The sequence below is a fragment of the Gobius niger genome (genome assembly GCF_951799975.1).
Source record: "Gobius niger genome assembly, chromosome: 9".
Taxonomy (NCBI): Eukaryota; Metazoa; Chordata; class Actinopteri; order Gobiiformes; family Gobiidae; genus Gobius; species Gobius niger.
This window is the reverse complement of record NC_136860.1, coordinates 14,918,809-14,935,568: the sequence shown is the minus strand read 5'-3', so window position 1 is coordinate 14,935,568 and position 16,760 is coordinate 14,918,809.

The following is a 16,760-nucleotide window of genomic DNA, read 5'->3' as shown; positions in this document are numbered from 1 at the left end:
TATTACCCCGAGAGGGACTACAGGAAAGATTGATTAATGTAAACAAGTTACTTAATACTGGGTAACATTTTGCATTATACTATTATCGCCAATCAAGACATTCCTAATGAACTCCAGACAGAGAAAAGCTACTTTTGCAATGGGTTATCAAAGAATGTTTGGAATGAGGACAGAGCCTTTATTAAATATCATATTTAGCTGCTTTTAATCAGCATCTTCATGGAGATGAGCTGGAGACGTCCTTGCTCCCAGTAAACTTACATGCCGTTCACAACAAAGCCATATGTATGCTTGTGCTTTATTCTATTTATTGAGTGAAATGTTTTACACAGTGTGGCTCATTTTCATCTGTTGTCCCGTAGTCACACTCACAGACATACTTTCCTTCACGCAGCAGTGTAGTGTCTTTCCCAGGAACAACTACAACGCAATGCACTGGCTGGGGTTGGATTCAAGCCTTTTCAGATGAATTCTGTTAACCACTGAGCCACCATCACCCCAAACCCTCAGCGCCTGGTACTCCCCTGGTGATCTCCAGCCCTGAGATCCAGCCAGATCAGGCTCATGGCTGCTTACCATAAAAGTTCCCAGAGATTTACTCATAAACGCTTCTAAGACCTGCCTGCTACATAACCCTCTCTCTCCTTAGTTAAAAAGCTCATAATACAACTTAAATGACTGGTTACTATTCACGCCAGCGCTTAATCATTATGTTAAATTGTCCGCCTTATCAGCAGTCCGGACTATCAGTGCGGACGCCGGCGTATTCCTTGTGGATGGCTGTCTCAAAGCAACGGGCCCCGATAGCGCAAAGGTTAAACTCGACAATTTTCCCTTAAAAGATGTAAAAGACGAAAACGCTCTTGTGGTTTATGAAGGGAAAGGGGCATTAACATCCACTTGACTCTGAGAATATGATTTTTTTTCTTTTTTCTTGGACCTGTCTTCCAATAGGTAACAGCGGTTGATATGCTAATGCTACGGGGAAATAATATTGCCCTGCTTAGCATACGGGCCACTAGCATTTTACACACTCATTTCAATTCACGCCGCGCAGCTCCTTCTCTTTTCTTTCTTTCTTTTTTTTTTTTTTAAGCAAATCACGGTAATAATCTAATTGTCCGCGTGGAGGGAAAAAAAGAAAGGGGGGGGGATGCGTCAATTCATTTTCAGGGGTCAAAGGTCTTCGGGAGGGAAAAAAAGAGATGAAATAAGACAGATTAGGCGTGAATGAAATGCGGACAAATTGCGGTGTTAAGTGTGGATGGTAACAGATAATGGGAAAGAAATGGGGTTTAAAGGGACCGGGGATACAAGACGAGGAGGTCAATAGGATGTTGAAGAAGCAAGGAAGAGCGTGATGTATTGAGGACAAAAACAGAAGGACTATTGACTTTAAAAAGATATTGTATGATTGTATTTTTCAGGGCACTTTTGATATTGGCAATACTGAATGCTGTTGTAATAAACATCAGTCTTATAATCACTGTGGTGCTGGTAACAATAGGGCTTCTCCCAAAATGAATCAGATGCCTTTAAGCTGCATTGGGATTGTGGAAGAATAGAGTCCCTTTATGTTATTTACCGTAGCTGGATGTTTAATTCTGAGGCAGAATGAGTCCCACACTTAGGGTTTCCAGATCCTATGGCTAAATCGAGTGAGGATACTTTTTGCCATTGTCAGTGTCATTGCACCAAAGAAAATGTAATTCCCAGTTTGAGGACCTGTTCACTGACAATGGCAATGAAATCGATTCTGATTCTGATTTAGCCACAGGATCTGGAAACCCTGATCAACAATGCAATTGTTATCAGTAGGACCCATGTTTGATCTGAACATCAGAATCAGAATCAGAATAGTGTTTATTTCACAAACTAGACACAGATTCATGTTTATTAATTATTAATTAATAATAGTACACGCCCCCTTCTGGTTTTATTTGTAGCCTATATATAAGTATGTCACTTGATGCTATACTGTACGTTGTTTCCCCAAACCAAATGATCTTATCTTATCAAAGTGATAAATGTCACTTATTTAATATATCATGTAACTTGGCCAGCAATTGAACATAAGTAATATTAAATAATGTATTATTATTATTATTATTTTCCTTGTTTGGTGTTAGCAACTAATCAGAATCCCCGGTACCATGACTTTGACCAATGAGCTCTCCTGTGAACTGGCCTGTCAGGTCCAATCAGGAGGGGAGGGGAGGGGAGGGGAGGGGAGGGGAGGGAGCTTAGTTAAGTTTATTGGTTTATTTTGTAGGGACAGTGCATGTTAATGAACAAGCCACACCGCGTAGCCTTGGGCTAATTTCCATCCTTTGTCCCCCACTCGCACTCTCAAACACACTCTCATACATCCTGACCTATTGTGCATGTTTTTAGTGACAGGGGAATCCGGAGTAGCCGGAGGAAACCTACACAGACACCGGGAGAACATGCAAACTCCACATAGAAAGGCCCCGTCCAGGTGGGAAACAAACCTGGGACCTTCTAGCTGTTCTACCGTGTCGCTAGATGTTTCACTTTTGAAAATAATTTCTATCTCTCCTATTTTGGAACCCGGGAGTGGCTTTTAGCTCCAATTAGGAGGGGATGGGGGGATTTGATTTACTTGTGAAATTTCTCTCACTACTTTTGCAATCTTTCAGACTATCACTTTAAGTACCATTTTTGGTATTGCTTTATATTAAAGGATGTTTGTTAGTTATTAATACATTATGAATAAACATAAACAATCTGTTCAGTGTTACAGGTTAGGTTTAAGATTAGGTAGTTGATAGTAGTATAATGAGCAGCTTATTCATATCTTTACAAACATATCATTATGTTATAATTAACGTTATGATTTTTTTTTTTACTGTAAAGTGTAACATAGAGATTTTCAAATATTGTCAAGTTGAGTTGAAGTTGTTTCACTTCTATCTTCAAAAGCTTCTCACAAAAGTAGTCAAAACTTGAACCTGGATCATACCTGGACAACTGAGAACCTGTACAAACCTACTTTTAAGTGTTGCAATAACATTACTTGATATCATGAGTAATATGAAACCCAATCCACTCAACAGCTTGTGTCTATTAAACATGTATTCAAGTCAGAGAAGCATTACTTTAAAGTAAATTACTCATGTAATTACACCGTAAAGATAATTACTAGAAACAAAACCTTTTTTCCACATGTGTCAACCCGACACAAGTAAAAAGCACTGTCTGATAAAGCTTCTCATTGAAAGTCAAAGTATATATATTTCTTTTCTTTATCTGCAGTGCAGCTTTGGCGCTTGCCTCATAATCAAAGCTCCCAGTGCCTGTGCTGAATGTGACGGTGTTAAAAGTCTCCACGGCTGAGGAGATAACAGCAGGTTCGCTCAAACAAAGAAAGTACATCACACTGACTGCTCCGGTCCGCGCGCTCCCTTTGTTGTGAACGCTGTTATTGGGCGCGCCGACAGCAGAGGGCAGCTTGAATACATAAATATAAACTAAACATGTCTGTCCCCTCTCTTCAAAGCCCCGGCCCTGCTTTACATGTGGCTGTCACACGGACCCCCGGGAGCCCCCAGTGAAGAGATAGGGGCCCCCAGAGGGAACACCGAGGAGGAAGACTGACAGGTAATGGACCAACGAAAGCCGCGGAGGAGGAGGGATTTGAAATCGCAAGGGAGAATTTGGGAGGGTAAGGCTGATTTGCAATGTCTTGAGGTTGTTTTGGAAGACTTTTTTTTGTTTTTTTATGACAAATATTAAGAAATAATAAAGAAAACACACACACAATCTTGTACTGCTATCTTAGTGAGGACACTCATAGACATAACGTATTACCCAGACCCTAACCCCGAACCCTAAGGCCCTAACCTTAATCCTAATCCTAGTCTTAACCCACACGCAACTGATAGAAAATGTAAAAGCATAGATGTGTTTGGTGCAACACTGTGCAATTTACTGTTAACAGGCAAAAAAAACCCACCATTAATGTGATAGAGGAGAATATTCTTATTGATGAGACACGATGTGAGAAAAAAAACATAAAAAACGTTATTATATATATAATAATAATAATATAATATATATAATAATATTTCTGAAACTCAACAAAGAGTTACTGAACATACTTATTTCTCAGACTCATTAGCCAAAAATGTCGCACCTACTGCTAAAAAAAGTATTATTTACTAAAGTCACTACTTCCGGGGTTAGCGTAGCTGCTGCGCCGTTATTTATTTATCTCCGCTAACCCGGATGTAGTGATTTTGGTAAATATTACTTTTATAACAGTCGGTAGAGCATTTTTGGCTAATGGGCCTGATAAAAAAGTATGTTCAGTAACTCTCTGTTGAGATTCAGAAATATTGATTGTATTAAAGAGTTATTTGTAGTTTCTCGCATATCTCGGGACCCGGAAGTAGATCTGTGACATCACCACTTAACAAACGTATTGTTCCTGGCTCTCAGGAAAAAAGCTCATTATTATTATTCACATTTTTTTTTTAGGTTTGCTGGCGGACTAAACATACATGGCACACACAAATATAGTCGAGTCAAAAGTCCTGATGTTTTGACACACTAGATCCACTTTATTTGGAAAATAGCGCCACACGAAGCCATTAGCTTGTAATCAAGCTAACGTTAGCATTATGGTTAGCATCCCTCTTGTAGCCTGTATGTACACATTTACACGGTTGAACCACCTTTTCCGTGTCTCTGCATCTTTATCTGGTAAAAAATACATCCTTAATTCAGCGTTTGTTAAAGTAGTGGAGTAATGTAGCGTAAAGTAGAGAGTAAAAGAGCATATTTTTTTTCCCCCTCATGGCAGCTTCAAACATGACTATTTGTGGGCGTCCCCAAAGATGCAGTCGATCTATTCTAATTTCACTGACATCTTAAATTCATTTTTAATATTTAACAAGATTTCTTGTGATTGCTTTTTTGTCCAAATTGGCTGAAATAGCGTGGTGTGTTTCAAAATGACTGCCATTTGAGTGCTTTTTTATTTATTTTTTTACCCATTTTTATATTTCAACGTATTTTTTCCTCTCCTCCACTGAAATTGTCTCTCTCACTCCATCACCCCCCTCCTCTCACACTCGTCTGTCTGTCTGCCCTCTCTCTCTCTCTCTCTCTCTTGCTAAACCTGGAGATGGATCTTTCGGCACGTGGCCAGCCCCTTCATCACTGTCAGCTGCCCCGGTGGTGGTCCTCCCTTCCGCTCGTCTCAAACCGCGGTACCCACTGCCGGCTGGAATGATTCTTCACCTCCAAAACTCTCCCCTGCTCTGTTGCTAAATAAATGTGGCGGCGGACGGCGAGGAGTGCTGCTCATCCATCTTGGCGAGGGCGCGCGCTGTGTGTGTGTTTATGGGGCGGGACAGAGAGCCTAATCAGCCTGCTGGATGTCTATGGTCCTGCTATACAAAGAGTGCTCAGTGACCACGTGTGGGGCGGGGGGGGGGGGGTCGTGGGGGGGAAGTGAAGCGCTACAACACCTGATCCAGTAAAGATGTGGACTAAACAAACAAATACAAAAAAACATCACTAATTTTATTGAATAGGGTAAATTAATTGTATGCATCGGTTGCTTTGGACTTTTGGGAATGGCTGGACTAATCCCCGTGTTTGTCTCCAGAAGGTTAGACTACTGTAAACATGCTATAAAACAGCTGCAGAACGTCCAGAATGCTGTTGCCTCAGTCCTGACTTGGAACAGGACGTTTTTGAGTAATCTTTGGATCTCCTCCAGTGGCTATTCTTAGCAGTGTGGCAGCATCTCCAAAAAAGCTTCTCCTGAGGCCCTACGTCAGGGGTCGCCAGGTAAAATTCCCTGGGGGCCAAAATATAACGGGAGTGTATTGCCAGGGTCCATAAACAAAAGCTCCAGTAAAATATGTTTTAATTGGAAATATACTATTGAGGAAACTTTGTTCAATAAATAATGAGCCAGACTGCTGCCTGATAAAAACGTCTTGCACTATTATTGCACTTTACGACCCTGTGTCACAAGTTTCTGCTACACTGTAGTCATTGTGTGGTAAGCTACTATTGTAGCCACAGCCACCTTGGGGCAGACTGTCCATTTACCACATGGCTGTTATGTGTTGTTTATTTCCTGATCTCTTATTATGTTATGAATTCATTCCTTTTGTTCAAATTTAAGCGGCCCCCTAGTGGCTGGAGTGAGCATTCTGGTTATTTCATAACAAATTAAAGCCAGCACAGGTATGGGCAAGAGACATATTTTTATGAATCTGTGGTCTTTGGGCCGGATTGAATCATCTCGCTGGCCGGAAGTGGCCCGTGGGCCCCCTGTTGGAGACCCCTGCCCTACGTACTTCTCGATCTCTTGCTAAGCATAGTCCTCTCATCGCAGGGTAAAAACACCTGTCACAGCCACACGGGCCAAGCGCATTGTCCCCCCTTCCTCCCCTTTTTTTTCTCTTTATAGAAACAGCTGCGAAGATTGTATGAAAATCAGGATGTAAATCTACTGGATATTGTTTCAGCAGTTTTAGATCAAAATGACATTCTTTAACCCATAAAGTGTAAGATAAGATAAAGATGTGTTTGAGATTATGACTGCACCTGCAAAAAGTGTTTTGCCCCTCCCCCGCACATACTTCTTGATTGCTAGAAAATGCTTTGAGTACTAAATTGTGCTCCAAAAATAGAGCCCAGCCTTTCCTTGCAGAGTTTGCATGTTCTCATCTGTGTGGGTTTCCTGAATGCACTCAATGCACTAGGTACTGATGACCAAGACCATAGCTCTAGATCTGACAATGGGGTGCTGCTGCTTACTCCTGACAGGTTTCCCAATCGGAGGATGGGTCAAATGCAAACGTCAATGTTCAGCCAATGCATTCTGCATTTGTTTCTCACAGCCCAAAAGGTAAAAAAAAAAGAGTCAATTCAAGTCATTCAAACTCCTGCCTGAGCTCATTAGCAGATCTTTGCCGAGTGCTTCCGTCCTGCTTTAAGGGCCTTGTTGATAAATAACCGTTTGACTTGACACCAGAACAGCGGCGCATGTTCAATTTGTAATTAGCCGAGGACGCTGTAGCATTTGTTGACACGGTGCCGTCTGTAGCCTCTCTCACGAGCAGACAGAGTGTACGTTGTCTGGGGGCTGGAGATAGCGCCCGCTGCCTATGTTCAACAAGGTGTGCGCTAATTCTCTTTCTGTAGCATGTTGTTAGCAGTCGGGACGCAATTAAAGAGGTGCACTCATTCAGTGTTTCTTTGAGGTAATCAAGCTCTTCCACATGACGGTTCGGCGAGCGCATTGTCCCCCCCACCCCACCCTGCTTCACGGAATTCCAGTTTTGGCTGAGCACCGTGGTTCTCGTCACAATTCAAGTCAGTGCAGTAGAGTCGATAGGGCACCAAATGAGGGAATTTGTTGTTTCAGAAGTTTTTTTTCTCCACCAGTATGAGACACAGGAATCATTTCTCTACATTGTCTACAGTTCCTCCTCAGCTGGAAAATGGAGCAGTCTCTTCCCTATTTATTGCTTTGTCTGGTTTTCTCCTGTCCAAAATATCACATGTACACAAATATTGACACCCTTTGCTATAACACTCAAAACTGAGCTCAGGTGCATCCCTTTTCCACTGATCGTCCATGAGATGTTTTTACAACTTGATTGGGATTGACTTGTATTGAATGAAATTCATTTGACTGGATTTGGAAAGTAAGTAAGTAAGTAAGTAATTGCTTTATTTGTCATTGTACAACCATACCGCGTTGGCTGGCTGCCTACAGTGCTCCTCTTGTCCCCTGAAACGGTGCAGCGTCAACTGGGTTCCTGTTTCAGAGCATGGTGTCCTGCACTGGTCAGCTCCTTCACCTCATCCTTCCTCTTTCTCCGGCGCAGCTCCCTCCGCTCCACAACAGTCTTTCAATATCTTCTGGGAAGAGCTTAGCAGTTCATCTGTTTTATTCTCCAGAGAACGTCCATTAGCCAGAATAATAATAGGGATAGAAGGCATGTGTGGCTTAGCTGTGAGTCTTGTTTGTCCCTCTCTATAAGGTTCTACAGCTGACAGATGCATGTCAGAGCAGAAACTAAGCTGGGAAGTCAAAGGAACTGTCTTTAGACCTCCAACACAGGTTTGTATAGAAGCAGAGATCTGGGAAAGGGTCCTGAAGAGCACAGTTCAGAACCACCAGGACTCCTCTAGGACCCTTGAACAGGCCACCCACCCAAGCTGAGCTGTTGCTTTGACTTCAGGGCTTAGTTTCTTCTCTGACGTGCTCTGTCAACTGTAGGACCTTCTAGAGAGGTGTCTGCCTTTCCAAATCTAGTCAAATCCATTTAATTTACCACAGGTGGACTTCAGTCAAGTTATAGAAACACCACAAGGGCAATCAATCGAAATAGGATGCAGTTCTCATTGTCATAGCAAAGGGGGTCAATAATTACATGCAATATTTCACTTTTATTTCCCCCCCAAAATTCCACTTTGTCATAAAAAAACAACACATTTTAACCATTATGCGAAGAGGCTGTAACATAACGAAATGTGGGGAAAGTGTCGGTGTGGCAATACATTCCAGATGCACTATAAATAAGGAACTTGCACCAAATGCAGAACGTCTCATGGCCGGCTCCAGTAGATCTCCTCTTACTTCCACCGCCCCGAATATGCACTTATCAAGTTCGCCAAGTTCACTGTGAAATGCTTTTTGTAATTAACTAGCATAAGCCACATTTAAACTGTCACTTTTATTGTATTTCCGTATCTGCAGACTTCAGCACCGACAGAATGATGTGTGTTTTATAGGCGCGGTGATAAGAGGCTTACACTGTCCGAATCTCAATATAGATCACTGGACAAACGTCTTTCAGTGGCCACCCGCTAAATTGGCCTCACCCGTATATTTGGGCCTCATTTAAGAGATATCTTTGAATAAGCAGTTTAGCCGTCTGAAAGGAAGAGTCCCCCCCCCCCCCCCCCCATGCAAATGAACTCTATTCCGCTCTGTTTTCGCCGTCTTTCTCTCTTGCGGTTTTGGATCCTAATATCGCGGCGTAGATTAGGAGAGCTTAGCCACACCTATCAGGCCTTTTAAGTCAGTCTAATACTCGCGCCGCACATCAAGGACACGGGAACACATTATCTGATCGTTCCTTGCATTCATTACCGTAATGAATCAAATAAGTGCGCCTCTTTTCAAAAGTCCATTACCACCAGCGTGAATGCTAATGCCATTACGGTTGTGGAAAAAAAAAATCTGGTAATGTGGCAGTATTTAGGAAAATGAACCGGTTATTATGGGCTTGTTGCTTCGTTATGTGCGTTTACAGTCAGCGGGAGCCTGTTGAGTAATCTGAATGGCAGAATGGACAAACACATCTGTCTGAGGGTTTGACGGGGAGGAGCGAGTTAGTTCAACAGTCTATTTCTTTCTCACTCAGCAAAGCCAGAGTTCTGACAATAACCTGGACACTTTCTCAGGGCTGTGTTTGTGACTTGAGCTCCACTAGATGTGTCCTTGGGCTGTAACTCATGGAAATTCTCACTGACTGAAAAAAATGGAATCTTAAAGAAGAACTAAGTAACTTGTTTGCCTAAATACATCCTTTTCGTAGTCCCTCTGGGGATAATACAAGTGTTGATGGGAGGATTGGGGGGTCTTTCATCTCTCCCTGGTGTCTCTGACCAGAAAACCACCCTTGCAACTTTCCCTGCTCCGGGTCAGAGGCGCAATACACACTAATAGAATCATGAAGAAGAAGCTAACAGGCTAACGGGCAAAGCTAACTGACGGCTAGCTCCACTTATACAGTATTTACAGCCAAGTCTCTCCCTTTCGCCTTTTCTGTCAGCGTAGTATTTACTCTCATGGACAACTAGTAAAAAACGCAACATGCTACGACACCTGCAGTGGCGCTTATGGCCTCTAGGGGCATGAGTTACTTAGTTCTGCTTTATGTCCAATCCAATGCAATTTTACAATGGCTTTTTCGGGGTCAAGAAGATCCAGCTGAAATGATGGATGTTTTCAGATCCCTTTTTGGGTATTTCTGAGTATCCTAAATATTCATGTTCATATTTTTATCCTTTTTTTTGTTCGTCCTTGGTTTTTGACCTGGTTTGTTGTGGTTATACATGGAAAGCCAAATGATTTCTTTGGTGCTACTCGTTTGAGAGCTAATTGTCTATCTTATGGAATGTGTTGACTTCAAAGTGCTGCATATGTTGTGGTTCTCAACTGGTGGGTCGGGCCGCAAAAGTGGGTTCATTTGGTTGGAAAAGACTACCGAGGAACTTAAATTACAGTATGTGGGGTTGTGGGTTGTCGTTTTAGGGTGATAGTAAGTTGATACATCGAACCAATTTGGAGCCAGTGTAATGCACCATATAAAAAGTTATAAAGTACACACACAAAAAAAAAGGCATTTTCGGATTTTTGCCCAAACTGCAACTTCCTCACCACAGACCAAACTTGTCATGGCACTAGTTTCCCTCCAGCAGCTCCAAATGTTGTTGTCACTTGCTGGTAGCAGACATGTCGAATCGTTGGCTGCGGACCGCGTTCCCGTCTAAAGCAGTGCGCGCGTCCAGCGGCCCGCAGCTCCTGGCCTGTCCGCTCTCGCCAGTTCTGGCAGCCGACGCCGAGGTCAAAGCCGTCTTTTCCGAGGGCACTGCGGAAACGCGGGCCAGCCGCCATGATGTGGGAGTGCGCCCTGCAATCACCCAGATGTTCCCCATCAGCCGGGCTCCGAGCAAGGCCCTCTCCAGCTCCCTCCGCGCGCAGAGGACGCAAAGAGCCGTCCGACGCTGAAGCTAAGTGGACGTATATTAATGCAAACACAGCTGGCCATTTTGTTTCCAACGCTTTACTGTATGTAGAAGAGGGCTGCAATTTTGTGGTGCATTTTGGAGATGTTACACTAAAGCTGTGTAGTGCAATGACGAGTTCGATGATTTGTTTTCACCAAAACATAGTTAGCACAGTTGTATTGAGAGTATGCAGATTATGTCACAGCAACAGGAAACAATAGTCAAATCAATCAATCAATCAATCAATCAATCAATCAAAGTTTATTTATATAGCTCCTAACAACAACACAAGGAAGACCAAAGTGCTTCAAAGAAAGGTAAAACAATATTAAAAAAATCAATCAATCAAATAAGTGCGATTTAAGTCTTAAAAGCTAGTTTGAAAAGATGTGTCTTCAATCTAGACTTAAAGAGGGACAGCTCTGTGAGAACACGCAGACTGAGGGGCAGGCTGTTCCACAGTTTTGGCGCTACAACCCTGAAAGAACGATCGCCCCACTGTTTGTACCGGGACCTGGGCACGTCCAGAACCATTTGATCGGCAGACCGGAGAGCTCTGCTGGGGTGATGTACGGTCACCAACTCAGTTAGATATAACGGAGCGAGACCATGAAGGGCTTTAAAAACAAACATTAAAATTTTGAAATCAATCCGAAAACAGATCGGGAGCCAGTTCAGGGAGGAGAGGACGGGAGTGATGTGGCTGTGTCTGGATGAACCGGTGGAGTGACGAGTGTGGGAGACCGGAGTAGAGAGCGTTGATGAGTTGTTGTTTTTTTACATTTATTATTTTACTTCCTTGATGGACACGGGCCCAGGATGTAACAAACAAAGAAGTAGAGTTTCCATAATGTCTCCTTGTTGCATCATCCTGTACCAATGGGCCATGAGCATGCCCCAGTTCTACCCTTCCTCTCTCTCTCTTATCACTAATTCTTTCTTCAGCTTTTCTCAAGTGAAACTGCCAATTTACTGGTGTAATAACTATGATTAGTAAATGCCACGTGCGTCGTCCAAAGAACTACGTGCAAAATAACGTTTTTTCAACACATGAGTCAATGACAATATATATTCCAAAAACGACCAGGCCTTAGCAGAGTCCGGTAAATGGCGTTAATAGTGTCTGGGTATGCGCTAAAACGCCCTTGTAAAGTGCTGATCCTCCATCGACCTGGTCTCACTGCACGACAGAGGCGAACGCAGTGCTAACCAGGAGGAATTACAGGCTAACACTGCAGGCAACACTGAGACACGTGAGGACCCGCTCTGCAGCCATTCTCACACGCTGGTTGGAAGTTATTAAAGCTCTGGACATAAATTCCGAATGCCTTTAGGGTTAGGATTTATGGCCTTTAATCAGGAGGACAAATATTTGGGGCTAGTTTACTTCAAAAAGGGGTTTCAACAGGCTGGTTCATTTTAATATAAGTTTTATTGTAAGAAGATCTTGTGTTGATGATGGGACATCCCGAAGATTCTCAGTTAAGATCTGAACTCTGTGAACTCTAAAATGATTCCTCTTTCTCCCTGAACCCCTCTTTCACAATCTGAGCCCGGTGAACCCTGGGATTGTCATCTTGGAATATGCCCGCGCAGTCAGGGAAACCAGAAATCCATTGATGGAATAACCTGGGCATTCAGGATGTTCAGGTCGACTCATTTTTTTGGGGCACGTAGTGAAGTTAAGAAGCTGAACCGAGACCTGACCGACTTCAGTGACCCCAGATCTTTTGGTCGAACACAAAGCCACTTCCGCTTCTTTGTAGGATGGAGGTTATTTCTTCCACCCCATTGTGCCGCAGTAAAAGTCACCAAATTCTACTTTTCCACCAAGGACTCGCCACATCCAGTCTAGACGTGCCTTCAGCGTCTGACGCAAATTACCACCGTTTGCCGCGCTACGTTCAGTGGGAGACCATTACTAAACGACAAGCCGACAAGCTAGTTTTACACGTATTAAAATAAATGATGTCTAATTTGAATTTTAGTCACGCCACATTAACTAATAGAAAGTTATTAACATTTCAAAAGGAAGACGGGGAGAGGGGGGCAGAGAAAAAAAAAAAAAAAAGCTTTTGCCTGCAAAATTAACAGCGGCTGCTCTGACCTGCGAGCCGTGCAGTCTGATCTCCGTAATGACGGCGTAATGGCGTGTTTACATTAAAATCTGGACGGCTATTTTGGACGGTTTCGAATGAGTCAAGGATTATTCAGTCAGGCCTGTTGAACTGTTTTTTTCCTAAGCTTCAATGCAATGAAGGACGTTCTTGCTCCGTGCTGTGCTTTTGTGCTACACATGTATCACCTTGGTGGAGTCTCCGGGATCTGTTCATTTCTTCTATTCAAATAACTGGCCATATTTCATATTTCATTAAGCCAGTCATGCACTGCGTGGTCAACAACCTTATGCGCCCCAAAGAAAGCGGTATTCTGTATTTTCTGTAGTCCAAGCTAGATCAACAAAATACTTCTGTGTGGGCGCTTAAGTGCATAATATGACACATTAGACACATTTTTTGCGGAGAAAAAAAAAGATCCAGTTTTCTTTCGTCTGACCATTTTTGTGATGTTCATAGTTTCACTTTCTTAAGGCGAGACACTGCAGGTGAATAGGGGAAAAAAATAAATGTAGAGATATTAACTTACAATCAACTTTTGCTGAACATCACAGATTTTTCTGTCATTTTATGTTTTCACAAAAAATAAGGCATTTTGAGCATTAAAATGGCCAAAATTGCCTATATTTTGGGCAACGAAATCAAAATAATGAATTGAGCCAGATTAAATGTTATGGTTTTATTTTATTGACATATTAGTAACTAAGATTTTTTCAGACGGGATATTGAATATTTTGTTTAGTTTTTCAATAAACTAATCATCAATGAAAAAAAACTGTAAAAACTCAAATTTCGCCTGTTTTGTTGGTTTCAAAGCTGAATAAATCAGGCTAGGAATTAGATATTAAAAAATCCCTCAGAAAAAACCTTCAAAATATTGTTAGGTCTCAGACTGGAAAGTTTGGAGTCTGTGGGAGCTTCTATAAGGGCTCAGGCTCTGCCCGAGTGCGGCTTCTCTCATTCAGAGAAAACCAGCCCTGAAGTTTTGTAGCGACTGCGCATGCGCGGCCCGTTCTTCGACTCTTCCGCACCAGCGTCTCGTAGGAGGAATAATACCATATTTGGGTGACAGCGTCATCACGGGGACCCTTAGCAGGACATGTGGATGTAAAATCTGTCAATATTTATGAATGAAAACCCGCTTGAAAGACGGCCTTTCTACGCGGCGCAGCAGCTACTTCCGGGTTGACCCCACCTCGCAGACAAAACATCATAAAATAAACATCATACGGGGTGAGTTTTGTCATTTTTATTCTCTGACATGAAAAGTAAGATGTAAAGGGAGGAAAATAGATAAAAATCTCCACTTCGACCACTGCGTGAAAAATCAATACTTTCACCTGCCGTGTCTCGCCTTAATGGACACTGACAGGTAGTGACATAGATAGAGGCAAACAATTTTAAACTGTTGCCGTGCCAACCATGTTATGTCAATGGGAAATGAGTCAAACTGCTATGGAACCTTACCTCTATCTTTGTCATGTCCTGTCAGAAGCTTAAAAGTAATATTTTCTAAAAGCATTAAAACCTGTCATTTGCACTTCAAAGCAATACTAAGTAACTTGTTGTAGTTCCTCTGGGGGTAATACAAGTGTTGATGGGATGATTGGGGGGTTTTTCATCTTCCCCTGGTGTCTCTGGCCAGAAAACCACAATTGCAACTTGACCGCCATCAGACCGGCGCAACCAATACACACTAATAGAATCACGAAAAAGAAGCTAAAAGGCTAAAGGGCAAAGCTAACTGCGGGCTAGTGCCCCTTTAAACAGTATTTACAGCCAAGTTTGAGTGAAAAAAAATCTCTCTTCACTCTCACGGACAATTAATAAGTAAAAAAATCGCAACCTGCTACAACACCTGCAGTTGCGCTTATGGCCTCTAGGGGCATGAGTTACTTCGTTCTGCTTTAAAGGAATAGGCCACCGTTTTTACATACTGAGATATGTTCTTACCTAACCTTAGCCGAGTTAATATATACCCTCCTAAAGACTTTACTCGCTCACTTCCGTCAATAACCTTTAGGAGTTACTGCGCAGACGTTGTGCTCCTCGTATCATTACGCCTCACAATATAGTCCCCCTTTTTATCTGCTTATAAAATTGACATGTTACATTTCTGTGTAAATATACGCATGAAAACACTTCACGTAACTTTATTTAAATAGGGAACATGTGGAAGAGCTTGGTAGCTTCTATCGTGAGCTTTTTTGGAGCTATGTGACATGTGGGAGAGGCTGCGTATGTGCTCCGTTTGCGTGACAGAGCGCACGGACAAAGACCAGACGGGGATATGTTAACACGTCTAAGGTTAGGTAAGAACATATCTCAGTATGTAAAAACGGTGGCCTATTCCTTTAAGGTTTGCACTCTAATCGAGGCATAATCTCTTACTCTGCGATCTCTCCAGACACAGTATTATCCAATGAAATTCCCGCTTTCATTTGTGACAAAATTGGCATGTTTTGAGTTTTTAATCTTGTTACAATGTTACATTCTCATCAACAACATACCTTGAGTCATGTTTTGCTTTGCTTCTACACCAGCCCACAGTCTGCTAAACGTCATATACAGGAATCCATATAGCAGTGTTAATTTTGACAAGAAATTTTAATTTAGTTTTAGTCTTAGACTTTTGACTAAAATTCATTTTAGTTTTAGTCAAATTTTAGTCATCTGATTTGTTTTAATTTTAGTCTTATTTTAGTCGACTAAAATACCAAACAATTTTAGTCGACTATATCAATAGCAGATTTACTAACAAACTAAACCTACTGTGATTTATGCATGTATATGTAATATATAAAACACAAACTTAACTTTATTTTGTATCTTTATTTCAATTCAATTCACAGCTTTTACAAACAACACTGTTATGGTACTGTAAACAATAACTAGCTGCCAATTCACAATCATGAAAACGAAAAATTAAGTTAGGTCCAGGACCTTAAAGCTGAACCTGAGCTGAACAATAAGTGCAAACAATATCAGAGGGACTCAGAGGGACTATATGGCATATAGTCCATCTGAGTTTAAAACACCGCCACCAAACTTATTGTGAGGTCAAACTCTCTTACAATAATTAGCATGTCTGTCAGTTTTCATCAACTTTCGCAAACTTTCCTTTTTCATGGTTGTGCACCGTCTGCTGTGGATTCTATTGCTGCTTTTTCTGAAGTCCTTGAGGTGTGAGGACATAGCGTTTCAGGCGAGCATTTTGACTAAATATGTGGAAATACAGCAACAAAACCAAATACAGGCATATTGTTGACGAAAACAAGAATAAAATTCACAAAAAAGTATAACAGACTTTTATGTAGTTGTTCACAATATCTGATTTGGTCATACGCATCTCATCTCTAGTTCTAACGTTTCCCGCCTAGATGTCGGCTTTACCACAGACCTTTTTTCGTGTCTCTCTCTTCTTCCCCCTTTATGCTCTTCAAAAGCAATTATCATTTAACTTCAAAACTGTCTCTACACTTCTGTATCTTCGTTCGACTCGTCGGAACGGAAACTCTCCGGAGACAAAAGCCGCTCTCGACTTTTAAACCGAGCCTTTGGAGAACGTGAATTTCTTTGCATTTTAAACATTTCTAATTCGTTTCGCCCCACTTTGATATCCAACAAGAAACGTCCGTGTGATGGGGAGATCCGGCATGTGAGAGGTATGATAGGATCACAGCAGCATGAGGCTTTAAGGTTTAATTGGTGTGATATCGCAGATGGAAGAAGCGGGTATGTAGTAGGTACCGAATTGGCTGGTGGAGAGTGAGACAGTATAGGAAATGGGGAAGAGTATGGTTGGCAGAGAAGTTAACACTCACACCAGAATGTTCTCCTGAGGCACTGGTT